This window comes from Pogona vitticeps, chromosome 4 (assembly GCF_051106095.1).
Source record: "Pogona vitticeps strain Pit_001003342236 chromosome 4, PviZW2.1, whole genome shotgun sequence".
In the NCBI taxonomy this organism is placed as follows: domain Eukaryota; kingdom Metazoa; phylum Chordata; class Lepidosauria; order Squamata; family Agamidae; genus Pogona; species Pogona vitticeps.
In genome coordinates, this window is record NC_135786.1 from 28,187,573 (window position 1) to 28,215,205 (window position 27,633).

General features: G+C 40.3%; 1 long non-coding RNA gene across 1 annotated transcript; it reads right to left on the minus strand.

Annotated features, from left to right (window-relative positions):
* Positions 1-27,633, minus strand: LOC144589133 (uncharacterized). Its single transcript, XR_013545038.1, has 2 exons — positions 16,735-27,633; positions 1-14,078 (listed from the first exon to the last, which is right to left on the minus strand). It is a non-coding gene; the product is annotated as an uncharacterized LOC144589133 (long non-coding RNA).

A 27,633-nucleotide genomic window follows, 5' to 3' on the forward strand; every position in this document is an offset into this window, starting at 1 on the left:
AATTATTTTTGCTTTTTAAAATTATACTGTAAGATACCTTTAGCCACAGTTTCAGGGAGATAAGCAGATAAAAAAAACCAACCACCCAATAAAATAAAATAACATTTCTTCAAACTGAGACAAACACACACACACACACACACACACACACAGAGAGAGAGAAAGAGAGAGAGAGAGAGAGAGAGAGAGAGAGAGAGAGAGAGCCCTGATTGGTGAAAGATCTCCGCAAGCAGTGCTTGTTTTCACAGGCGGTTCCTCATCCAGCTAGACATATACAGACAGAAGTCTGCTTCTGCACACATAAGGTCCCCTCACTAAATTGACTTGAAAATGTTTTAGTGAATGCTATCACCGCAATAGGTTATCCATTTCTCTCTGTCCTTGTAGCTATCCTTCAAGTAGGACAGAGCATGGCCTTGTCCTCGACAGGAGACACTGGCTTTCATTATTATTGTTATTCTTTGTTATTTTTATTATTATTACCTGTTTTTTCTTCAGCCAGTGTTCACAGGGTTCAGGCCTTGATAGCTCATTATTTTTCTGCCAATGATTTCCTCTCTTGGCCTCCTGGAAAATATGGCTCTAGCATGCCAGCAGTGCCTGCCCTGTGCATGGCATGTTGAATGAAGCATCACATTTTGCTGTTTGCTGCTTTTCAGTGCCTGACAGATAGTGCTTTCTGTGTGAAACCCACAAAGCAATGCAGAACATTTTCCCTGCCCCAAGGAGGTATAGACTCCTGCTTCAGCTAAAATCTCGCTTCCTCCTCCTCCTCCTCCTCATTAAAAGTGCATGGAAAAAGAAATTACTACAAAAATGTATACATATTACCAGGAATACAAGGTTCATTTTACTTTTGGAGAAAAATGAGGCATGAAGCATGAAGCAAAAAGTATGACTATATCCTGGGGTTGGAAAGGTGGACTATATATAGACAAATTATGTATTTTGAATTAAAAATCTGGGGAATTAAAAATATTTGTACTTTTTCTCTGTATTTTTCTATACTTTTATTCTCATTAATAAATATAATTATTCGCACAAAATGTGATCTGTCCTCACATTTGCAAGGATGATTTTGGTACAAGGGGTGCAAAAAAATCCACACAAAGCTGGGACAACTGATTCTTAGATTCATGAACATTCAGCAGTGGCAAGCACTGAACATTTGTTTGCCTCTTTCTCATATTCATGAAATATGAATTAAATATAATTTTTAAAAAATACAAAAAAGAAGAATGTACACAAAAATGGGTATGAACTTTCATGTGGACTTCCTCCCCTCCATGAATTGGTGCAGAAACTGGTCATAAAGATCTTAAAGGGAGAGAAAAGCTGAGAAACTGGGTGACCCTGAAACTGACATGTAATTGCATCTGTTTGAATTATTTTGTTGTTGTAATATCTTAAACCACAAAGTTGTTCAGTGAAAAACATAATAAAAGTTTTAATGCATTTTGCAAATCTTATAAAATGCTGTATATGAATGATTCGTTGTCGCCATGAAGATTAGTGCATTAAGAAATGGCTCCATGATGGCTGTGATATCTTTGGGAAAGCATATAGCTCTCTGTAACAGACACACCCACACTTTTCTGTGCTACTTACTTTGCACAACATTTGATACACCATAGACCATGTGCATCTCTTACTGGTGTGTGCTCAAAATACATACAAGGAGAATGAGCCTTGAGTTCACAGGCTCTGCTTTCTCTATTTGTTCAACATTACTTTACCACTATAGTTTATGAAAGAGCTAACATGTACTATATGTGTATCCTGCTTTTTGTAGGAGACCTGACAGAATGACTAGAATCTGCATGTCTGCAACATGTGAGTATATGCATAAGCTTGTTAAAAAGTTATGTGAAAGGTGTGGAATCTGCCAGTATGACCCTATAGATTTAATCAGTCCCCCCTCTGTGTAAATTCTATGCCATGTAATACTTTTATACTCCGTATACCTTGTATGTGGATGCCATAACATGTAATTTTCTCTGAAAATTCATCTCTCTTTTGCTTCTTGTTTTGCTGTGAACCATGAGAATTCAGTGGGTTTGGGATTTTATGTGTGATTTTGTTTGTTTGTTCATTTGCTTTGTATTTATTTATTTTTGTCTGGAAATTCATACACACTGCCAGTACATTTCCTTTAATGTGCACATTTATGTACAGATTTGCCTAATTTACAAATGTGTGCATAATTTCGAGAGCTAAACATTTTAGTCATCTATGCTTTGAAATGAGGAGTCAACTCTTCCATAAGTTTAACTGATTCAAATAAGCCTACTCTAATTGTGACTGACTACGCTAAGATAAACCTTCACAGATTGCTGCCTTGTCATGGCGAAGGGGCTTGAGTAATTCAGAGAAGCTATGGGCTATGCTGTGCAGGGACACCCAAGGCAGACAGGTCATAGTAAAGAGTTCTGACTAAACATGATCCATCAGGAGCAGGAACTGGCCGCTCCAGTATCTTTGCCAAGAAGCCTCCATGGACAGAAACAAAAGGCTAAAAGATATGACGCTGGAAGATGAGCCCCTCAGGTCAGAAGGTGTCCAACATGCTACTGAGGAAGAGCAGAGAACACGTATAAGTAGCTCCAGAGCTAATGAAGTTGTTGGCCCAAAGGTGAAAGGACACTCAGCTGTGGACACGCCTGGAAGTGAAAGGAAAGTCCAATGCTGCAAAGAAAAATACTGCATAGGAACCTGGAATGTAAGATCTATGAACCTTGGTAAGCTGGATAAGGTCAAACAGAAGATGGCAAGAATAAACATTGATATCCTGGGCATCAGTGAACTAAAATGGACAGGAATGGGAGAATTTAATTCAGACGGTTACCACATCTACTATTGTGCGCAAGAATCCCATAGAAGAAATGGAGTAGCCCTCGTAGTCAACAAAAGAGTGGGAAAAGATGTACTGGGATACAATCTCAAAAATGATGGAGGGATTTCAATATGAATTCAAGGCAGACTGACCTTTCAACATCACAGTAATCAAAGTTTATGCACCAGCCACCGATGCTGAAGAGGCTGAAACTGACCAATTCTATGAAGACTTACAAGACCTTCTAGAACTGACACCAAAGAAAGATGTTCTTGTCATTATAGGGGACTGCAATGCTAAGGTTGGGAGTCAAGAGATAAAAGCAACAACAGGAAAGTTTGGCCTTGGAGTTCAAAATGAAGCAGGGCAAAGGCTAATAGAGTTTTGTCAAGAGAACAAGCTGGTCATCACAAACACTCTTTTCCAACAACACAAGAGGCATCACCTCTACACATGGACATCACCAGATGGGCAGTACTGAAATCAGATTGAATCAGAATGCTGCAACTACCATACAATTGCACTGATTTCACACGCTACAAAGGTTATGCTCAAAATCTTCCAAGGCAAGCTTCAGCAGTATGTGGACTGAAAAATCCCAGAAGTACAAGCTGGAATTCGAAGGGGCAGAGGAACTAGAGACCAAATTGCTAACATCTGCTGGATTATGAAGAAAGCCAGAGAGTTCCAAAAAAAACATCTACTTCTGCTTCATTGACTACACAAAAGCCTTTGACTGTTTGGATCACAGCAAACTATGGCAAGTTCTTCAAGAAATGGGACTGCCTGACCACCTTGTCTGTCTCCTGAGAAATCTATATGTGGGACCGGAAGCAACAGTTAGAACTGGCTATGGAACAACTGATTGGTTCAAAATTGGGAAAGGAGTACGACAAGGCTGTATATTGTCCCCCAGCTTATTTAACTTATATGCAGAATACATCAAGCGGAAGGCTGGACTGGAGGAATCCCAAACCGGAATTAAGATTGCTGGAAGAAATATCAACAACCTCCAATATGCAGATGATACCACTCTGATGGCAGAAAGTGAGGAGGAATTAAAGAACCTCTTAATGAAGGTGAAAAAGGAGAGCACAAAAATGGTCTGTAGCTCAGGATCAAAAAAACTAATATCGTGGCCACTGGTCCCACCACCTCCTGGGAAATAGAAGGGGAAGATATGGAGGCAGTGACAGATTTTACTTTCCTGGGCTCCATGATCACTACATATGGTGGCAGCAGCCACAAAATTAAAAGACACCTGCTTCTTGGGAAGCGATGACAAACCTAGACAACATCTTAAAAAGCAGAGACATCACCTTGCCGACAAAGGTCCACATAGTCAAATCTATGGTTTTTCCAGTAGCAATGTATGGAAGTGAGAGCTGGACCTTAAGGAAGGCTGACCACCGAAGAACTGATGCTTTTGAATTGTGGTGCTGGAGGAGAGAGTCCCCTGGACTGCAAGGAGATCAAACCTATCCTTTCTGAAGGAAATCAAGCCTGAGTGCTCACTGGAAGGACAGATCCTGAAACTGAGGCTCCAATACTTTGGCCATCTCATGAGAAGAGAAGACTCCCTGGAAAAGACCCTGATGTTGAGAAAATGTGAAAGCAAGAGGAGCAGGGAACGACAGAGGATGAGATGGTTGGACAGCGTCATCAAAGCTACCAACATGAATTTTGCCAAATTCTGTGAGGCAGTGGAAGACAGGAGGGCCTGGCGTGCTCTCATCCATGGGGTCATGAAGAGTTGGACATGACTTAATGACTAAACAACCACAATGCTAAGATAAGTTACAGAACAGGCCAGTTTAAATCCATGATGTTCCAACTGTGCCACAGCAACATGATGGTTAGTGAACCTGAAAAAGAGAGAAAAATTAATGACCCAAATTTTTTGAACTTGTAAAGACCAGAAAACTGGCCCCTGAATACACATATGAACCCTGAGAATGAACAAAGAACAGTCAATTAAAAATGCCATTGCAATGTCATAGACCAGTAGACTGGTTTCTGTGCTTATAAAGGAAAGAAGAATGAATGTGACACAAGATATATACCCACTCATCCAGATACACAGATGCTTTTTATTGGTTTTCTTTTTCAAATACACAAAGCATTACATGGCATGGAAGCATGCAGAACAGATGCACGGCGGAGGTCAATCAAAGCCAAACTACTCAGTACACAGCTTTAAAGCATCATGACACCACACTCTGGGGTGATATATGAGAGATCATACTATGCTGCCCCTGATGAACAGCTCTGTGAATGATGTATGCTTGGGAGACAGAGTTAACTGGGAAGGGGAGGGGGAGCATCTTAGGAACAATTCAGCCTGCAATTCCTACTCACATGTTTGACTGGTTTCCTGGAAACCACAGGGGTGTGAAGTTGAACAGCAAGTTTAACAGCACAGTGATGAACTCAGCTAATTGCATGGGTCCACCTGGAAGGAGGGGAGGAGGGAAGTAATGTTTTTGAAGCGTGCATTTGCCACTGATCAGAAGAAGGCTGCCGTTGCCGTTGCCTCACAGTGATGCAATAACATGCTACAGTTATAGCTCTTTGTAGCATAGCCTTTAATTGAGATGTAATATCACTAATGGGTGGTTTGTCAGGGTAAAGTGATAAATATAGACCATTTACCAAGAGCTAAACTGTTCCATCGTGCAGTGGGATTTTGGTGCTGTTGTTAAAAATAAGAAATGTGCAGCTGCAGAGACATGAAACTGCATTCTGCAACACCGGATGATAAACATACTTTTTCCTCTAAAGTAATAAGTCCATCTATGTCACATTCCCCACTAGCAAACATTTACGTAGGGACAAGAGAAAAGCAGTTTTTTTACCACTTTTCAGGATGGTAAAGTGGGTAGTGGACTATAGCTGTGAATAATTGTATGTGTTTTATTCTAGGGCTGCGCACAAGTCCTCGATTAGATATATGATCCAATTTGAAGCTTTGAAATGTGTCCCAATTCTATTCAGAACTGAACAGTTTGTGCCCCCAGATCTGAGTCCATTTGTAAGCATTATATTGGAAAACAAAAACACACATACAGTGGTGCCTCACAAGATGAATGCCTCGTGGGACGAAAACCCCACAAGATGATTGATTTTTGCTATCGCTATGGTGCCTCGCAAGACGGTTTCTTCTATGACCATGCTTCACAAGAATTTTTTTTCGAGACCGATGCCTTGCAAGACAAATAAATTTCATTTTTTTCGGAAGACAGCGCTTCTCGAGAATCGAATTACATTCGTCTTGCGAGGCACCACTGTATATATTTGTTGTTGTTGTTGTACAGTGTGGTCCATGAAATCTGGAGAAATGATAGACCCTACATTGGGGAGCAAGCCTACCAAAATAAAGATGCTTATCTTTTTGGGTTTGCACAGGTCCTTTTTTGAAAATATGCTTTCCCATGCCCACCCAAAAAAGAGGAGAGGAGAGGAGAGGAGAAAAAGGGTGAAGAAATTTATTTTGCATCAAATTCACTTTGTGCACTGGACACAGACTGATTTGTACTTTTGGTTTGCTTCGCCTCACTACTGAATCTGATTCTGATGCTTCAATATAGACTTTATGCAAATCTATCCAAATCAGACTGATACGGTTCAAAATATGGAATTTGTGGGTATCTAACCCACAACCCTGTTTTAGTCTCTTTTGATCCTAAAACATGAAACACTAGCACTTCAGTAAATACTACACTATTTTCCAGCAGATCCTTTAGAGAATTCCATGTTCTCAACTTCTGAAATTAAAAAAATTAAAAAAGAAGTGGCATCTATTGGCACATAAGGAAGAACATAGGAACATAGAAAGCTTCCACACACAAGCCACCATTTTGCTTCTCTATCCCAGTAGGCAGCTACTCTCCAGATTATTCTGCCTAGTGGATCAGCCTGTTCCATGAAGCTTCCAAAATCACACAAGCTTATGTGTGTTTCAGATGGTATGGGATCATGGTGTGTACATTAAGGGGCCATGTATCACAAATTTATGTCTCCCCAACACACACACACACACACACACACACACACACACACACACACACACACACACACACACACACACCACCACCACCACCACCACCACCACCACCACCACCACCACCACCACCACCACCACCACCATCAAATGACATTAAGGCATGTGGAACCAAAAGGAAGCTATTTAAAACTGAAACATTTAGTATGTGGTTGACATTCACATGCACACTGTGTAGACCATCTATATCAATGGTTCCCAACCTTGGATATCCAGGTTTTCTTGGACTGCAGCTCCTGAATCCTTCACCACTAGTTGTTCTGACCAGGATTTCTGGGAGATGCAGTTCAAAATACCTAAGTTACCCACTATCAATCCCATTGTCTGAAAAATAAAATATGCTCATCTGTACTTCCCTGGAATATGACCAGTTGTTCAAGGGCCTTTCACACAGAAATCATGGTGCCCTTTTCAAAATTTAGGATTCCTTGCTAACTACACTTGCTGAAAAAGCTTGTCTGTCTTCGTAATTTTATTCATCTTCTGTTTGGATAATAGCGTTCCAGACATCCTGCTACAGGTGATTCATGACTAAAGTTAACCATGGATTGAACAGCTTAGCTGAACCCATAAGGAAAGAAATGCCCCCCTCTTAAAATGAGTGGAACTTCAGGAACGTCTAGTCTCCAGTCATAGAAAGAACTATATTACTTGGAAGCCACTTAGTAGGCAAAAGACAGGAGTCGGCAGAATCGGGGTGAGCCTAAGTAAATGGGCCCGTTGCACCAACACAGTTCTTTGAACAGAAAATAGGCAACTTTACACCTATTTTGTGGCCCTCAACAGGTACTGTGAAAGATGTTATGTTAGCTGCTCCAAATGCTCTTGATGTTGTCCATTATTGGGTGAAAATTAACTGATTTATTTTCTTCATTGTACTGTGGTACTTCTGACACAAACAGAGAAAGAATGGATGTGTATCTTTGATACAATACGTACTCAGTTGTGTTCCCACCCCTTTAAAAAGAAAGACACAGCAGCCTGAAAAGCTAGCCCTCTCCCTTTCAGAACCCGGGCCCTCTTGCTTTCCTGGCAGGTTTCCATTGGCAACTCCAGAATCCTGCACAAGGCTCTCAACACCTGATTAAATATTAATCCAGAGGTGGGGGCCTCCCTCTTTTATGATCCTTTCCCTTGAAACCCCTATTAGTAAATCACAGTCCAGCATGAGAGGAAATGTGGCCATTCCATTACCCTCAGTTCACGAAGGGGCATTAATTCTTAATAAACTGGCCTGATTATAATAATACTTGAAGGATGCAAAATAATGGATAGACAGGTTTACGTCCATGCCTAAGATTAAACACATGTGTGGCCCAAGGAGAGGGAGACGGGGGCAGGAGTCTGAGAGGGAGATGGATGAGAAACTGTGGCTCGAATTCTCAATGAAAGTGGGTGTTGCGCTGCTAAGTTCTCTATAGGTCCCTCATGAGCCATTCATTTCTCTATTTTTAATGCCATAGATTTCAAGGCCTCTCTTTTTCTTTTTCTCCCCCCCCACTCCCCCACGCCGCAAACCCATTTGAGATGCACGACTCACCCGCCACAAAAGGACAACGGATACTATTTCAAATAGAAATGGAAGGAAATTCTGGAAAGATGAAAAATGAAGATTCTTTAAATGATCCAAATACAATATGCTAGAAAGAGGAAAAATATTGCAGACTTTCAGGGCTTCCCCTGCTTCCCCCACCCCATGTCCCCACTCTATCTGGACACATCCAGATAGACAACATCTGAATCTCACATTTTTCATTGCTGTTAGAAATAAAATACTTGTTAGAAAGAGGAACTGTCAGAAATAAGAGACGGGGGATTAGAAAGCACCTTGCAATAGCAGACAAATCCTATTGTGTCATATCCCCCACTAGTGGATGTTTTACATACAGGCACACCCCTCCAGAACTTTCCCATCCACCAAATGTAGTTAAATGAACAGTAGCTGGACAAGATCACAATTACCTGTAGGCCACACTAGATGAAATATTAAGTACATGACTGTGTTTGCTTAAACACACACACACATATACCATCATCCATTCTAGGTCAAGACTACAACAGAGGGAAGGAGTTTTTCTTTAGAAAAATTCTTTCCTCTCACACTGCATTGCCCTCCCCAAAAATTCATTGAACCCACTGCATCTGCTGTTTATTCTGCAAGAGAAGCTTCAGCATCTCTAGCTACTTTCCTCCAATAGCAATACAATGGAGAGTGCCTGGAATTTTCTTTGGGAAGTTTTTGTGATTGTTATGTGTCATCAATTTGCATCTGACCAATACAAATACAATTTGCATCTGACCAATACAAATAGGGTATTCAGGGTATTTGAGATGTTTACAGAGTGGTTTTACTTTTAACACTACCCCTCCCCAGTCAGTTTCCATAGCCAGGTAGGGATTGAACCTATATCTCAGGAGTTCAAGTGTAACACTCCATTCAGTACACTTCCTTCCTTCCTTCCTTCCTTCCTTCCTTCCTTCCTTCCTTCCTTCCTTCCTTCCTTCCTTCCTTCCTTAAATACACAAGAACTTCATCCCAGCCATTCAACAGCGGAACATCCACTGTCTCAATGGATGATTCTAGCAGTTACATCTTCTCCCACATTCTTAATTTCTAAACCTTATCAAAATAATTTGTTACACTTATATCCCACCTTTCTTCTAATCACCTCAGAGCATCCAATGAGACTAAGAAAATGGTCAAAGGTCACCCAGTGAGTTTCATAACTGTATGGGGATTTGGATCCAGTTACAGTCTGTCCTATTGTTTGATCCACTCTGAGGACAAGCCAGTTCACTCCTTTTCCTGGCAACCATACAAAGTAAGTGCTAGTGTGAACCCAAACAAAATCATACATAGCATTTCTACTTTCATCTTTTTCGTTCCCTGTCAGGGGCTACTCTTTTTTAGGTGCAAGTAGGCTTGCTCTGTTTTGGTTTGGTTCCATCATATGCAATCTCTGGGATTAAACCAAAAGCGGATGGCCTGGTGATCTCAATTTTCCAAAGACATTCAATTTCTCAACATTGTTAACTGAGTTAAGCAGACAAATTAGTCACTTAACAATGCTGAGAATCTCCTCCCATGGAAGGAGAGATGGAAGAAGCAAAAAAAAAAAAAAAAAAAGCTTAGGTAGGGCAGTACTGATATACTATATCTTTCAGAAAACATTTTGTTTTTAAATTGAAAACTTCCTCTAGGAAGGAGAAGGAGATAGGATGGGGCAAGGCAGGATTCTTTCTTTCTTTCTTTCTTTCTTTCTTTCTTTCTTTCTTTCTTTCTTTCTTTCTTTCTTTCTTTATGTTGCACAATTCAAAATCATGGAAACACATGAAATATAGGCCAAATCAAAAAACAATTAAAATGTCAAGACAATCAGACTGTTTTGGACCAGAAGTGGTCACGGCTTGAGATGTGTGAAGAAACGGGGTTGGCATCCATGGAGTGGGTAGGTTCAATGTTGTTCCAGTGCAATGCTTCTGGAAGCGACGGATTTCCTGGCTGCACACTGTTGTCTCGGGGATGCCCAAGTGTACTCACAATGCTTTTTCACTCTTTGGAGAAGGCTCCTTTTGTGTCACTAACACAATGCTATGAAAGTCACTGTCCAGTGAAGATCCTCCATAGGGCGGCCATTTTTGGTGCCTATGCAGCGAGGAATCTGTCCCAGAAAACAGCGGGGAGCCATTTTATTTACCCGGCGGCCATTTTGAAACTGCCAATCAGCTGTCCGAAAATCGTTGTTTTGCGAAGAATCGGTTCCCAAAGCAGGGAACCGATCATCGCAAAGCGAAAAACCCCTATTCAGAACATTGTTTTGCGATCGCAATTGCGATCGCAAAAATATTGTCGTAATGTTGTTTCGTCATAATGTGGGGCAATTATAAAGTGAGACACCACTGTATATTAAAAATAAAAATTTGGGGTCCCATGGGATGCCTAAAAATGTGGCAAAATTGGCCCTGCACGCCATAGAAAACCTAAGTGGGTTTCTGAGCCTATTTTTAAATTATGAGCGGATGCTGAGGGATGCATCTGGGCCCCAGAAACTGCATATGGTTGACAAGCCACATATTGCACATCTGTTGTCTATAAACTGATCCATGAATTAGAATCCTTTCCATAAACTTCAGAGGTGCAAATGCTCAAAAGAGCTGATGATCTGTGGTTTCAAAGGGACACTCCCATCCTTTCTTAAATGCATTTCAAGGTTAAACCTTGGTGCTGAAATTGAAAATAGAGATGTTCAGTCCCAGGATGTACAGACTAAGTAATTTCACATTTGAAGTGTGAATCAAACACATGTTTAGCATGTCAAAGCATGAGGTGTGCAATATAGCCACCACAACATCGGGCCTTATTTTTCAATCTTTCATTTTCTTTGCTAACCCCTGCTTTTTGACCGACGGAGTCTGATGAAAAACTCCAGAGAATTTGAAAATTTGCACTGTCTTTTGTGACATTTTTGGTTGGTCCTGGTAAAGATATTGTTTAATTTTAGATTTAAAACAATTTCTTTAGCTCCCTTCCCCCTCTAAATCTCTCAACTCTTCAGGGGTTAATGTAAATAGTGTCAATGAATGTTTAAAACATGCATGCAAGACATCCCCAGAGGAGCCATAAATACAAAATCAATTATTATAACTGATGGCATTTGAAATGTTAGAAATGTATAGCATTTATGTGACATGAGCCAAGAATACCCCTGGCAGAAATATACTATGATCCTTTTATTTTAGTTTATTACAATGATACTGAACAATTTTGTCCTTCAAACTGTACCTCTGGTAGAGTTAAAATTTCCCCACAGAATATTTTGAAACAAAAAGCCTAAGAGTTTACAGAAAAGGAAAAATGTGAAATTGATTGGATGGCAACTCCCATTTTAACAAAATACATAATGTCTGTCTAGCAGAGTGCTTCACAGCATAATTTCCTGACTGCATGCATGCATGCACGCACGCATGCATTTATTTATTTATTTATTTATTTATTTATTTAGTTAGTTAGTTAGTTAGTTAGTTAGTTAGTTAGTTAGTTAGTTAGTTAGTTATATGCCACCCTTTTCCTAAGGAACCAAGGCAGCTTACAATATTAAAGGAAACAGGGTTGGAAAGTAAATAATAAATTATTACAATATTTTTTAAAAAAAAAATGAACAGAAAAAAAGTATTTCTTCAAGATCTCTACAACTTTAGGATTAAACCAGTCGCATGAAAGAATGTGACCATTTGCTTTTAAAGAAAGAGAAGACTGGGGATAGAAGATATTATTTAACGATTGTCGTTATGCGCTGCCAAGTGGTATCCAGCTTGTTATGACCCTTATATGGTTGTCAAAGTATGTGAGATATTTAAGGAATAATTTTATGATTGCCACATGCACCCTGCTGACACACAGAGTTTCCATGGTCAAGCAGGGATTTGACCATAGGTCTCCTCTATCCTAGTCCATCACTCTATCCACTACAACAGACTAGGTACAATTCTGCTCAATAGCTCCAAATGTGCAATGGTGATAATGTCATCTAACATGGCACACTTCTTCCATTGCTTAATATTAGAGCAATGTACCTGACTGTCATTACTTTCTTTGAATATAGAAATGAGCAGCTCTGGACACCTCTGACTGAGTAGCACTTTAAAGCATAGTAGGCATATGTTTCTAACTTGTGTAAATACTGCTTTTTAGTGAAGCAGTGTTTAAACTGAAAGCTCACTGTGGTTCAACCTGGGCACTGATTAGAGCCATACTTACTTAACTTTTATCAGAATTAAGAGCACTCATTGCCTTCCTCTGCTGTTCGTTATTCCCATACAGTGGATCCTCGACTTACAGACGGCTCGACTTACAGACTTTTCGAGTTACAGACTTCTCTGGCTGCAAAATTTAGATTCGACTTGCAGCCAGAGAATCGACTTACAGACCAGAAAAAACCAAAATGGAATAAAAATAGAATAAAAACCACTGGTTATGGGATTAATCGGTTTTCAGTGCATTGTAGGTCAATGGAGATTCGACTTACAGACTTTTCGACTTGCAGCCACCATTCCAATACGGATTAATTCCTTAAGTAGAGGGTCCACTGTATTTATTTAGTTATTTTCCATATACCTCAACTTTCTGCCAAAAAAAAATTTGTTCAGTGGCTCACAATAATAAAAGGCAGATTCAAAACTAAATTGTGATTAATACAGAACAGAAGATGAAATGCATTAAAAAGCCAATTAAAACTCAACAGTAAAAGAAATAGCAAGCACTCAACTGGTTAGACCTCCTTCAACAGCATCATAGCATCATCGTAGTCATCAAAACTCTACCCAAGTATTAATGCCTTCTCCTGAGGACTGAAGGGAGACAGGAGGAGGAGAAGGAAGCTTCTCATGCCAGGAAGTAAAAAGTGAAGGAGCAGTCTCTAAGATGGGCTCTTATTGCACCTTCATGAAACATGTCTATGATGGCAGTGAAACCATAAGAAGATAAAACAAAGTATGCCAGACGGGTCCAGTCCACCCAGAGACCTTTGGGTAGTGTGGGCGGCGTATAAGTTAAATAAATAAGTTAAATAAATAAATAAATAGATAGATAGATAGATAGATAACCATAATGACACTATGAGTCCAACTTATTTTTTAAGACAAGTGTAGATGTTTTCTCCTCCAGATGTAAAAGATTAACTGTACTGTATTCAGTCCAGCATACTTCCCCCCCTTTTTTTAACAAATAAGGGTCATTATTTAAGACAACCCAATGCATGAAGTGTTAAGCAAGACAGTTACATTCCTTGCTTTTCCTGATCACGTAGCTGGTGACCAAAAATAGACCAAGACCATCAGCATCACTCATGGCTTGTTAATTGTCCTGTTTTAGATGCAGATGTTTTCTACTCCCAGACACTGCCCCTCCCTCTTTTTTTGAGCAATACAAAATATGCTGCTTTGGCATTTCTGTACCCTGTAAAACTTTGATTTTCTGTGAGCAGATAAACATCAAATCCCAGTAAGCAGTTGCCTTTTTGTCTTTCATGAGCTATAAAGTAACGAGACCTCTTTTAAGCAGGAGCGTCTGTGAAATCAGGAATTTTCTTTGTTTTCCCCAGAGAAGAGTGGTGTGCCTTTTAAAAACTGTGATCCCAGTCCTCTCCCCCTCTTTCTTTCTTTTCTCTCTTCTTTTTTTAACTTCTCCTATGTAGGGAAAAAAAAAGAACAAGAAATTAGCATTGGAATTGACAGTTCCATTTGAAAGCTGTTTGGTTAACAGGCCAGCTTTAGTTAATTTGCTGTGATTTCCAGTGACTGTAGAATGCAAGAGGAGTGCCTTTAATCTACCCCCAACCCTTGAAATGCTAGTGCATTAAAACGAACTATCAGCAGTATGCTTGATCCACAATGTGTCAATTAAATGCATCTGTACTATTGTGGGGCTGGCCAGAAAAAAGACTTGCAGATAAGAGTTTGCTTTTCTACAAGCATTTTTCTCATACATGAAATTTAAAGTGGTGTGTACTTCAATTGGGTTTGCAGTGTGAGGGTAAGACATAGACCTAAAATGAACACAAATGAGAATACGGCTGCCCTTTGCTCTCTCTCGCTCTGTGTGTGTGTGTGTGTGTGTGTGTGTGTGATTAATGGATAAATGTTGACTTAATACACATCACACACATTCAAGAGGCAAATAAAGGTTGGATCCAAAAGCAACTTAATATTTAAATCACATAGTATTGCAGCTGTAACAGAACTTTTTTTTTCTTGCAGAAGTTTTTCCAGTTCTCCAGAGCCATTTTTGGGTGCATAGAGCTACAGTGTGGAAAGAGATCTCCACCCTCACAAGTCCTCTGGATTCCACTATTTTTTCACAGGGGGTCCATTTTTACACCCTGCCCTAAGTCTCACATGTAAGAGGAGTTGCAATAGTCTATAAAAATTAAATAAGCCTTACATGGGTCCTGTTCCACATATTGCAGGATTTGAGAGCTTGTACCTGAGAGTGGGTGCCCAGGACAGAACAGGAATTTGTTGGTGTACCACCCACCTTGTTGCACGACAGTCTTTCCGCCTGAGGTGGTCAAAGGTATTGTGTTTCAGTCACTTCAGTTTGTTGCATTGGGCGACTACAAAATACATGCAGATACTGCCTTATTTTGAGTGATTCAGGACTTCATGTCTACCACAAAGACTATGAGGCTGTCCCAAGTGGTATCTGACCCCCCCTCATGTCGCAGAATAATAGTCTTGACCTGGTTTTCTGTACTGGGCTGGATGACGATAATCCAGGTGTAGAGGAATTCTCATTACTTCTGTTGTCATGGACAGATTTAGGCTTATGGGAACTCTATACCTCTGCAGTGGTGGTGATGGGCAATTGAAAGGGCCTGCCCTAGGATACTAATGGGCCCAAATGGTTTCCTGATAGCTCTTGATGGAGTTTCTCTTGTCTTGGCAGAAACTGTTGAAGCCTTGGTGGATCACTGGAATGTAGAGGTGGCTTTCGACAATGATCACTCCTTAGCATCCCCTTCCACAGAGTGTAGTCAAACAGCTCCTTTATCTGCTAGGGAGCTGTGGACAATGTAATGAGTGGGATGGAGACTAGAGCAACAATGGTGGAAAACTTAGAGCTGATCCAATTGAACATGGGCTAGACCTTACTGGAAAGACTATTCCGTGGCAACAAAGAAGCGATTGTTCTCTGCCACCACTGAATCTGCACAGAGTCATTCAATGGAGCTCTTTTGGCTGGTCAGGGGCTTAGCGCATAGCTGCGCACAAGAGAGGAGCAATGATCACTCAATGGCCTGCTGTAAAGAGTCTGGATGGCACTTTGCAAACAAGGTAAATTGGATCTGCTCTGACTTAGATGCTGTAGTTGACAGGTTCTGTTCATGTGACTTTGGCCCCTGCTACTCCTGTTACAATTGATACATTTTAGTTGATTCAAACTGAGGATGCAGCCAGGATCTTTGAAGAAGTGAAAATGCTCCATGTTAGCTCAACACTTGCCCTTCCGGACATATCAAAACAGCCACAAGGGAGCTGGCTGAGTGGGTTAGGGGAGTGGTGAATGTCTCCTTGCAGCAAGATAGGGAAACACCATGCATGCAATAGTAAGAACTTTGTTTTAAAAAATCCCACCTTGAATACCACTGTATTGGGCAAGGTTTTGGAGAATGTGGTGAAATCACATCCCCCTAGGTTCCTGGGGATGGGTTTGCGATCGCAAAAAGATCATTGTAAAGCGGTTTTGTCATAATGCGGGGCAATCATTAAGCGAGGCACCCCTGTATACAACAAAGACAGCTTTGGTCACCTTGATGAATGACCTGTGCAAGGAATTGGACAAGGGGAGTATGTTCCTGTTGGTTCTGCTGGACCATTTGGCAGCTTTTGTTACCATCAACCATGGTATCCTTCTGGGGCACCTTTCTGGGGTGGATCTTGGTAATACTATCTTACAAGAGTTCTGATTCTTACACATAGAGTCTCTCCTTGTGACTGGGAACTCTGAAAAATTTGGATTCCCAATCATATGGTGAGGTTTTACACATAGTAGACACTTTCCTGCTCAACTTGTAAGTCTCCACAGCTATAAAAGAAGAGCAAGTGTATGTCTTCGTCCCCTCACCTGCATGGATTAGCCTTTAGCTGCAATTAACTACCATAATATATGCAATTTCACTTGAAGCTTGCATAAATCCCCAATATGATTCTAGCCATTAATTATTTTAGTTACTTTTCAGAACGAGGAAAACAGAATGTTGAAAATTTTTAATTTGAAAATTTTTAATTTACAAATTTTTAATTTGAAAATTGTAATTGTAACACTAAATAATTGACTTTGGACCTTCAGGTCCAATCCACCATTTTTATTGTGTTTGGACTGTGTTAGAGATGTGAATCTTGCATCCTCTTGTTCTCAGAAAGAAATAGGAGAAGGCAATCATTGTTTTCTCCTTGCAGAGGTATTTCTTTGTGTGACCTTCCCGCGCTCAAGAGAAATCTGGTGGCAAATTTTGCAGATGTTCCTGTAGACAACTCTCGCAGATTCCTCATGTTGTGTGGTATTTTTCCAGAAGTCAAGTCGTGCTGGCTTATTACACTTTCTACACAGAACAGCATATTTTCTGTGCAGAATTCACCTGGAAAAATTTAGAAAGAACCCAAAGTTATACAGGATTGTTACAATTCCTGTACAGAATGGTGTCTTTCCTGCACAGAGTTTACCAAAAAGGGCCTGAGGACTTAGTAGTTTGCTGAGGGGAAAAAAGGACCTAGTAGGAGGAAAATGAGATTGAGGTCTTGTTTTTACAAATCAAAAAATCTTGGTTATGAAAAGGGAAATTCAGGATGCAACCACAGAGGCGTTTGTCCTGCTGCTTATCTCATGTTTCTCACTGACGATTTCAATATTATATCTGAAAATCCAACAGCTTTTTTGCTATACCCAAGTAGATCCATGAATATCTAGTACATTTTACTCAGCCTGTCTTTTTTCCTTCCATCTCTCTCTCTCTCTTTCTCTCTCTCTTTGTGCAGAGAAATCCCTGTTGTTGTCTTTCCTTGCTGTTGTTGTTTTGGCTTAGAATTTATTATTCGAAGGATTTTTAAGTCCTTCTGGAACATTGCCAAACATTTCTTGAAAACATAGACTGAGATGTTTATAATGATGGAAATCATGTTTCTTAGTATAATAAATTGCACTAGAGCAGGCCCATTGAATGAGTGGGAATTTAGTGAATCAACTCCTCTGCAGGTTCCATTGATTTAAATGTGTCTACTGTACTTGCAAATTACTTAGTAAGTAACATAGTAGGCCCACTGGAATCAATGGCACTTACAGAGACATTGAGTCACAAAATCTCTACTGATTCAATGGGCCTACTCTAGTGTGACTTACTACACTAAGTAAGAGAATTTCAGCCAATGAGTCATGGTTTGAAAGTGAACACTTATTCCTGTTCCCTTCCTACTAGTTTGAACTTCCACTAAAATAATTGCCTCTTATTGTTTATTTAAAGATTTTTTTTTTCAGTTATTGTAGCACTACATCAGGTCAAACAAATTTTATGCTGTACTGGTATACTGATATATCATTTCAGTGAGCTTTTAGTTGTTAATTTAACAACAACAACAGATTTTGAAGCAGCAGGTATATGCAATGGAAGCATGAAATGCAGCACAACAAAAAAATCTGGGAAAATCATGTCACAATATCACCCAGTACTGGACAGTTGAAATGCAGCATCCTGGGCTAAAAGAAACTCAGATGTATGAATCATACAACTGGTATCATCTGTGGCTATGTAGTACATGGAGTGTGAATCAATATGAAACAATCACCCTGTGTGGCTATACCAGCAGTAGGAAGTCTTTACATAAGGACAGTTGGGAAATTGCTGGAGATGAAACATTTTGGGAGTACTTATCATATATGTTTCTCTGTATCCTACAACAAGATAGGTCTGTAGTAATAGGGATGTGCAGATATATCAAATGTGCACACATGGATATGGCACTTTCCTACCTCCATATTTGGCTTACACATGTTTCTGTCATTTCTTTTTTTTTTTTTATGCACAGAGAGAGAGAGAGAGAGAGATGAATGGGATGTCTGGCCACAGATCTATCTAGCTATCTTACAGCAGTTCATGCCAGTGCATTTATTGGCTGAGCTGGTGTTTGGAGTTTTGCAGTCCCGCCTCCTCTGGTGGGCACCCACTTAGGCTCTGACTTACCTGCATCTACCAAAGAAACTGGGGCTGCAAGGTGCCAAACACCTATTCGGCTGATTAACAAAACAAAACAGCATGAACAACCATCTTCCTTCCTTCCTTCCTTCCTTCCTTCCTTCCTTCCTTCCTTCCTTCCTTCCTTCCTTCCTTCCTTCCTTCCTTCCTGACTGCCTGCCTATGCCTATGCCTGCCTATGCCTGTCTCATAATACACATCAGACAAAATCTAACAATGAACTAATGATGGCATGGGGGAGAAATCTGCCACTGTGGGTTCTTCACACACCCCTATTCGCCCCCCACATACATTGTAGATGGAGAAATTGTGTCCCATGTATATATAGCAAGAGGGCTTATGACCTGGGCAACATGTGGAACAGTACCATTCTAGGTCACAGTTCTGCCTCTTGCCTGTAGTTGATCTCTAAAGTATCTAATACTTGGCTGATTCCATTGGAAAAGACAAAAATAGACCCCAATTTTAAGTCATATGAAGAAAACAATGTCCATAAATAATACATGTCTACATAGCTCCCATCTAATAACTTGAAATGAGTTTAGAAATAATTGTATACCACATACTATATGCGTTTCAAATATTGAAACCTTGGTTTTTTTATTAAAAAAAATTTTGCATCTCATTTTTTTAAATGGGGGAAGGGGGAGAAGATGGCTATTTTTTTTAATCTACAGACAAAAAGGAGTCACTTTTACATCTGAAAATCAGCTTGTTATTGATTCCATCCCTGTTAATATTCATGAAGCTCTATCACAGGACTGGAGATTTTAACACAGTGCCCCCACACTCTAAATCAATTCCCATTGATTTCAATTGGCTTCTCCCATCCAAGCATCGACCTTGCTCCCTCCCTTAGAAACCTGCTCCCAAGGTCCTTTGAAGCACACTTGCAGCATAATGAGCTCAGAGGGATCACATAGGCTCAGAGTTGTCTATTTGCTTGTTCCAGCAGGAGATGGGTAAATACTGTTCACAAGCAAAGCCAAAATGTGTATAAAAGCCTCTCCCAGAAGCAGCTCAATTCTTCCTTGCTTTATCATATTGCAGTTTTGGTGGTGGTGGTGTTTGTTTAGGTCCTTAAAGCAGATTTCAATATGAAACAATGGCCAAAATCCTGTTGAGTAAATTGCATGTGCATAGGGGGGGTGACATGACCGGTGGGGGAGATTATTGGTAATTAAGAACTTCTGGGTCACCTGCAATGAGACTGTGGATGAGTTGCAGGTATGTCTGGCAAGCTCTTTGATCAAAGCAGAAACTCTTTAATTAGTGGCAATCATTTTCTACTGATGAGGTCATTATTTTTATCCAGGCGTAATTCAATCAACAATATTTTGGCCCATACAACATTCCCACTGATTCCTCCACAACAGCAGCATAAAAATAGCAAAGACAGACAAATTTATTATTGTAGAAACTGTCGTAGTCCAATATCCAACTGGATAAAACTGCTTCTCTGAGCTGAATTTGGAAGGGAATTGTGACTACCCCGGCTCTGTTGGGTGGCAGGAAGATTCTCTTCGGTCATAAAGTCAAGACTCTGGTCTCTATTAAGGTGGGGTAGCAGAGCACAATGATTGGGTACATTCTGTCTGCGGGGGAGCTGAGTCCCTGTTGCTTCCAGTTTTGATCCAGGCCCAAGTTCCCATCATTGGGCTGATACAGTCCACAGTCTGTGGCCAGGGTCTGGTTTTTCAGACTGATATTCTACAAGGACATCTTGTAAACTCCCATCTCCTCCAAGCCCTTCCTGCCTCTGGTGACTGTAGAAGGCACTCCTTTTGTGTTTCCTATGCCAGTGCCTCCTCTGGATTGAGGTGGGATCAGGGTACCCAGTAGGTCATTTAGGCTTCCAGGAGATCAGCGTTGGTGGCCGGTTGAACAGCTGAAAACCTCTATTGTGTCTTTGTCCTTTAGCAGACTGGGACTGAATTCATTCCCTGGTCCAAGGATTCTCAATCACCAGGAGGCAATCCTCATCAAGGGTGCAAAATATTGGGGCTGGATCCTCTTCAACCCCTACCCATTGCTCTCCCTCTGAGTCTGTCAAAAGGAAAGAGTCCCCCATCAATCCTTCCTTCTCCTCCTTTAAACCCAGCTCCTGCTAGCCTGGACCAGCCTCTGGACCCTCATCCAGGTCTGGCTTATCTCTTCCTCCTTCCTCCTACCTGGGACCTCATTCTCCCTCTCTGTGCCCTCAGATTGCCTTTTGCTGGGATCTCCATGAGGTCTGCCAAGGGACACAGAGCCAATGCAGGAACAGCCAAAGCATCCTGCTTACAGGGATAATACTCTTGTCCCTTACATCCTCCAAATTTGTACTAGAGGACTGAAAAATTCTCCAGAAAGCAAAAGTAGGGGAAGGATGCAGAGGGAAATTCAACTGCACTAGCCAATGAGTCTTAACCTGACATTTTATGTAATCCATGGAGTACACTCCACTTTGTCAGTCGTTTGAAGTGTTATCTTGTAGCTTACCAAGTGCATAGCTGGAGAGGGAAGTCAGAAGGAACTGAAATGCAGAACGTTCAAGTTCAGAAAGCCCACTTCCCCAGCCCTATTTGAAGGTGCAGGAAGGAAATTGGAGATGCTTTGCTTGTCAAACATGTGCTCTTTTTTGGAGCTACAAAGATTTGCTATTCTCTGTACCATTTCTGGAATTTCTCTGAAATGAACTGGGGTAGGAGGAAGTGCCTCTTACACACAGCACTTTTGCTCCTGTATTTGACTGTGTGCTTTTTTTTTTTTCAAATATGTGGTCATGTGGTTCCCTTGACTTTTTGTTTTCCCTTTCTGAAGATTCTTCCTGTCTCTAAGTAGACTATTGGTATCTTTTCTTGCAATCAGAGAAGGCTGCCCATCAGGTTCCGCATCGACTTCAAAGTGCTAATGCTTACGTATAAAGCCCTAAACGGTTTAGGGCCTCGATACCTGGCGGAGCGCCTTCTCCCACCAAGTTCTACCCGGGTCACACGGGCGAGCCAGGAGGTGAGGCTGAGGAGCCTAACGCCGAGGGAGGCCCGAAAAGAGAAAACAAGAAATAGGGCCTTCTCGGCGGTGGCTCCTCGCCTGTGGAATAATTTACCTCCTGACATTCGCGGAGCTCCCTCGCTGGGCACTTTCAAGAATCTACTGAAGACCTGGATGTTTCGGCAGGCCTTCTCACCAGATTATTTTTGATTTTCTTATTTTTTATTGTCTTTTTACTTTTACCTGTTTTGTAATTTGTTGTTTTATTTTTATTGTATTTTAACTTTGTTGTAAGCCGCCTAGAGTAGTCCTTCGCGACTAGATAGGCGGGATATAAATAAAATAAATAAATAAATAAATAAATTGCTGTACTCAATGGGAGGAAGGCTCTGTAATTAAGAAGATCCCCTGCTGTTTACAAAAACACTTATGAATACACAGATGGCCCAGAGGTCAGTCTCAAACTCTACGTTTAATTAAATATGAGGCAAGAAGGCATATGATGAGAAAGTGGGATGATGTGGATGGCAGGGACAGATGTGAGTACTGTGTAATGAAAATCAGTGACTATTTTTTTTAAAATGTCATTGATGTAAGATTTGTTCCCCAATGTTGCTTGTAGTAGCATTTCCCTGCTTACATTGACGATGCTTTACAAAATCAAGTTAAAAATATCCCTCTACAATGGGAGGGCAGAGCAATGAAAGACAGCTCATTTGGGGGGTAAAGGAAAAAAGAGAGAGTTCTAACAAAAAGTTATTATTATTTGTGATGGCTTGAGGATAGTTTTAGGTTTGGTTTCATCGCTTTTCCAATTATTTACAAAATGGTAGAAGTAGTCTTGTAAAAACAATCAGTTTTGAATGTTACAGAGGCAGGCTTCATGATGGCTACATGTGTTAAAAAACTAGCTACTCATTTTGATGACATTGCCGACCGATAAGCCTCTGTATATAATGTGCTAGCGTACACAGCTGAGAAGCAGGTGTTGCAGTTCTATCTTGCATGTGGTCTTCCCAGAGGCACTGCCTAATCAAAGATTTAATAAAATAAGTTCCTTTTTTGGTTACAAGAATTAACTGTGTTGCATTTCAAAAGTGACATAATATGCAGATGAAAAAGTTACATTTTGACCTAATAAGGAACATTTTCTAGTTATTTTCAAATGTCATAAAGGATATTTTAAAGGCATTTTAGAGAACTCTGGATAGGAATTGTTTGCATTTGAGAGCCATCCCTCCATAATAAATGCTAGAAATGTCGCTCTGTATTTTCTTTTGCATTTTTAAGTACTTTCAATGTAAAATATCATCATTACCCATTACTAGGAACCACAGAGTATTTCTTTGTATGTTTCTGGCATGCTGTCAGCAATGGCAGAATGGAGCAAGAATATGAAATGCAGTAAGTTATTATTATTATGTATGAGTGTGTCAATGATAAAGATAACAGCCATTGGACTGCTGCAAACTAAGGATTAGGATAATGACTCACTTTGTTTTGTTTTGTGTTTTTATAAAAACAGCTACAATTCTCTGGCACCATTATGTTGGTGTAACAATAATGGCATAACTTTTGGGGGCAAATTGTCTCAAGTTGAGAAATCCTCTTAGGCAGAATAAGAGGATTTGGGTCAACATTCCAAGCTCTGGATTCTCTGCTTTGACCTTAGATTGCCAATGTTAACGAACAGCAGAACGAGGACCATGTCGGAGAAGCTGGATGACAAAGTGCCTTCTACATCTCCACCCCCAACCCCATTCCCAATTCCCAGATGGAAATAAGTTGAAAACCAGAATTGTGTCCCAGAGTTGGCAAGCAAGTAGAATCTGAACATCATAGATCAGAGGGAAATAAGTCTTTAGTCTGAAGGTATCTTCTATTCCGGTGCTGGGCAAAAGGGAACCCTCAGATATTGTTGGACGACAACAGCCGTCAATTCTACCCAGCATAGGGAGGGATGCTGGGAATACAAAGTCCAACCACAGTTGGAGGATGTCAATTTGCTTACCTCTCTTCCATCCAAAGGCCTGTCCAGTTGAAGTCTGTTTTAAAGATTAGTAACAATAGGTAGGAAAAGCAAGAATCCTGGAGGGCAGATGATCTGCTCACAATCTCCTCCATGATTAGAATTATTGTACTTACAATTTAGTGGATCAGGCCCAACCATATCCATCTTCAGCTGAAGGAGAAGGAAGACAATCCTCAAAGTGATCACTTAACTAATAGACATGTATTTAAAATAATGAAGATTAGTTCAACATGCAGAGCTGCTTTTGAAAGTAGAAGCACTGGGCTATTCTTCCTGCCTTATCTTTTTAGATACAAAAATTATGTACATAACAACTTAAAAATATAAACTGAGATGAAACCTATGATTGTACCGCTATGTGGAGAAAGAACAAACTGATCCATGACAAACAAGGGGGAAACAAATGGCATTGCACGGTGTGTTTGTTGGAATCTAGAACACATGTTATTTCCCTGGTATGGCACTTCTCTCTCTCCTTCTTCCTACACTTCCTGGAAACTCTGTCATTCATTAAAAGTGAGCAACAGACATGAAAAGGAAAGTTAATGGATAATACAAGGTGCAGAACAGCAGAGCAAGTGTGTGCTGTTCATACACACAGTGATCTGGAATAGACATGGCAAAACATGGGGGGGCTTTGGACTACAACTCCCAGAATACCCTAGTAAGCCTTCAGTATTCTTGGAACTGTAGCCTCCCCCAATAAAAAAGACCTCTCATTTCTGATCTTGAACCCACAGACCAATCCCACTCTTACAAGCTCTCAGATCTTGATTGCGGGCTTCAAAATACTGGTATTCTGAATATCCCTTGTTTCATTCTGCTCCCTAGCTCAATAATTTGGAAGGAGGGAGGTCTGGAGCCTTAGGCTTTTTCAGAAGCTCTCTAACTTTGTTTGCAAGCCTCTTCAATAAATCAGTGCTTCACTAACTTTGTACCAGGGTGTTTTGCGGAGGGATGTGTGAATGTGGCTTTGGAGAGGATTGCCCCCCCTCTGTGTGTGTGTGTGTGTGTGTGTGTGTGTGTGTGTGTGTGTGTGTGTGTGTGTGTGTGTGTGTGTGTGTGTGTGTGTGTGTGTGTGTGTGTGAGAGAGAGAGAGAGAGAGAGAGAGAGAGTCTCAAATGTTCAAGACTAGCAATGGCTAGTATTATTGTGCCCCCATTACCTACTAAGGGGTAAATCCGGAGGAATCCCATGTTTGCCTGTGACAAACTGAGAATAGTCATCTGCTGCTCTTGTCCCATTCCAGCTGCTTTTAAATTTTGATCATCCACTTTTAGCCCTTTTCAGTCGGGAGCAGGTGAATGTCAGAGCTCAAACAAAACTGGGCCCTGTCGGCCCATGTTCAGACAAATAGCCCCAACCAAGATGATTTATTTACAACAGTTAATACAATTGGTAGTAACAACTTTATAGGCAACCTCTAAGTGCAGGCAAGATGAAAAATTTACTAAATTGGAGTATAAAAATTCATAAGAAAATGTACAGAATCAATATTTCATGGGCCTTGCTTTACCTTGCCTTACACAAATCTACTCCAGAGCTTGCATTAAAATTTAAACCAGCTCTGTGCGACAAGTTCAAATACAGGGGCCATTTCATATTAGTTTAACTTTGGAAGATATGGTGTTGGGTTTTTTTTTTTCTCTCTCCCCTTTTTCCGTTTGTTGGTTTATTTCGTAAACACAGAAAGAAAATACTTTGGGAGCTTCCCACCAATGTGACCGTGATGTGTGATATTATTCTTTCCTTTCTTTGGAGCCCCTTTCCTCCTTTTTAAAAATAGGCAGAAAGTAAACTGGTTTTGTGTGTGTGTGGTTGGTTATAATGGGCTCTGTTACAATAAAAATAATAAGCACATATTTTCATTATCTAAGAGAGTGGTTGTGGTGTTTGTTTTTTTACAAACATCCTTCCCCTCTCAGCTTAGGGCCAATAGGTAGACAGGCAGACCATGTTTTGCTTTGATTGAGGACTCTTAGAATGGAGGAAGAAAGGGCTCAATGACAGAGATGTTGACTTCATACAGAAGTCCCAACATCTTCCATTTCAAATGGTTTCAGCTATCAGGGAGGGCAGCTATATGCCCTGCTTCAGCACTCAGAAATGTTAACATCTTGGACTTCAATTTACAGGATTTCCCTGTGTATTTTTCAATGGCATGTACCGTATTTTTCGCACCATAAGACGCACTTTTCCCCCACAAAACAGGGGGTTGGAAAGTCTGTGCGTCTTATGGAGCGAAGAAAACAGATTATATTTTCCTGTTTTCTTCTCCTAAAAAATTGGTGCGTCTTATGGAAAGGTGTGTCTTATGGAGCGAAAAATACGGTATATGCAAAGTGACTGAATGATTTTACGTTGTATACATTGTACCCATATGCTCTCCTCAATGTTTTGGGTTGTACAAGAAGATATATATCGTATAACAGATGTCTCATAAGAACCTAGCAAAAGCCCTGCTGGAATCATCTTCCCAAAGTTCTGTCTAAGGTCTGCCAAAGGCATCTGGTTACCCACAGTGGCCAGTGAATCTGTAAGAAGCTCACAGATAGTATAACAGAGCCTTCCTCTTTGTGGCCGCTAAAAGCAAAAATATTCACAGTATATCCAATATAGAAGGGATCAGTATCTGATGATTCACTTATTCACTGTCTGAAAATATTTTAAAAACCAAAAGAAAAATTCTAGAAATATATATTTGTGAAGATGAAGTTACCAGAACTGGCCACTAGTTGGAGCCAGTGACCATGCTTATATATAGCGTTTGCTAGAGAAATGTATTTCCACAATGTCATTACCATACCCACACTAGAGGGTTCCAGAAATCATGCTATGTATAGCATTCACTACTAAAATAGTGTTTTCTATAGTCTGCGGTTTTCATCAGCTGTAGGGAGGGCTTGGAACTGATCCCCCATGGATACAGGGGTCCTACTGTTTTGTAAGTAATATTTTGAGGACTAGCTTTATCTTCCACAAAGCCTTCTAATCACTTTTTACAACCATCTTACATCTACATGTAAATTGGTGGCCCTCAGTAGAGCCTGTGGTAGTAACTTGTGTAGTTTATGAATTTTGGAAAAAAGTGATTCCTAGTACCTATCCTGAATTTTTTTTACGATTGAGCTTCATTGGATGATTCTGGGACTCTAGGTTCAAGCACTAAGAAAGTGGATAATAAACTCTTTCTCATTTTTTCAACACCATGGATCATTTTAAAACCTTTGTGACATTCCTTTTATTCACTCTTTTTCTAAACCAAAATTCTCCAGAGTTGTAACCTTTCGTCACAGAAGTGTTATACTAATCACCTGATCATTTTGATTGCCCTTTCTTTCACTTTTCCCAGTCCTGCAGCATTCTTCTCGATAGACATTAACTAATCCAGTATACGAACGATCACATCTTGCGTCTACTCATAATCAATAACACAGATTACAGCTCACACCAGTGATGGTAAGGGATGGGAAAATGGAAGATGGCTCTCAGGATAACTACTATTGCACATAAATTGGTAATGTGATCTCTGTTGTGTGTTCTTGGAGGTTTTCCAAAATCTTATCTGGTCAGATTTTGAGCCATGCAGCAAAGTCAATAAACTTTTAAATTTGTCGGCTATTTAGGGTTGTAACTGAATGTTAATATTCTGTTTATTTAATACCTGTTTTCATTCAGGTATTCATTTCATACAGGTTGTACTATGATAATTCTGGAAAAGTGGTTGTTCCACCCCGAGAGATCTTAGACTAGATCTGAGGAAGCACAGGCCTAAAGCCAACTAAAGTAAACTCACAGAAACATGGTCAATGTAGGCTAATACTTTTGTAATTTTCATTAATTTGTTATTTGAATTAATTCATTCCGATAGGAACTAGCTGTATATGTTGAAATTGCTGCTCAGCCATAAAGTTCAGTAGATAATCTTGAGCTAGACACTACCTCTTGTCCCAATCTACCTCAAAGGCCAGATATGACGATTAAATGGGAT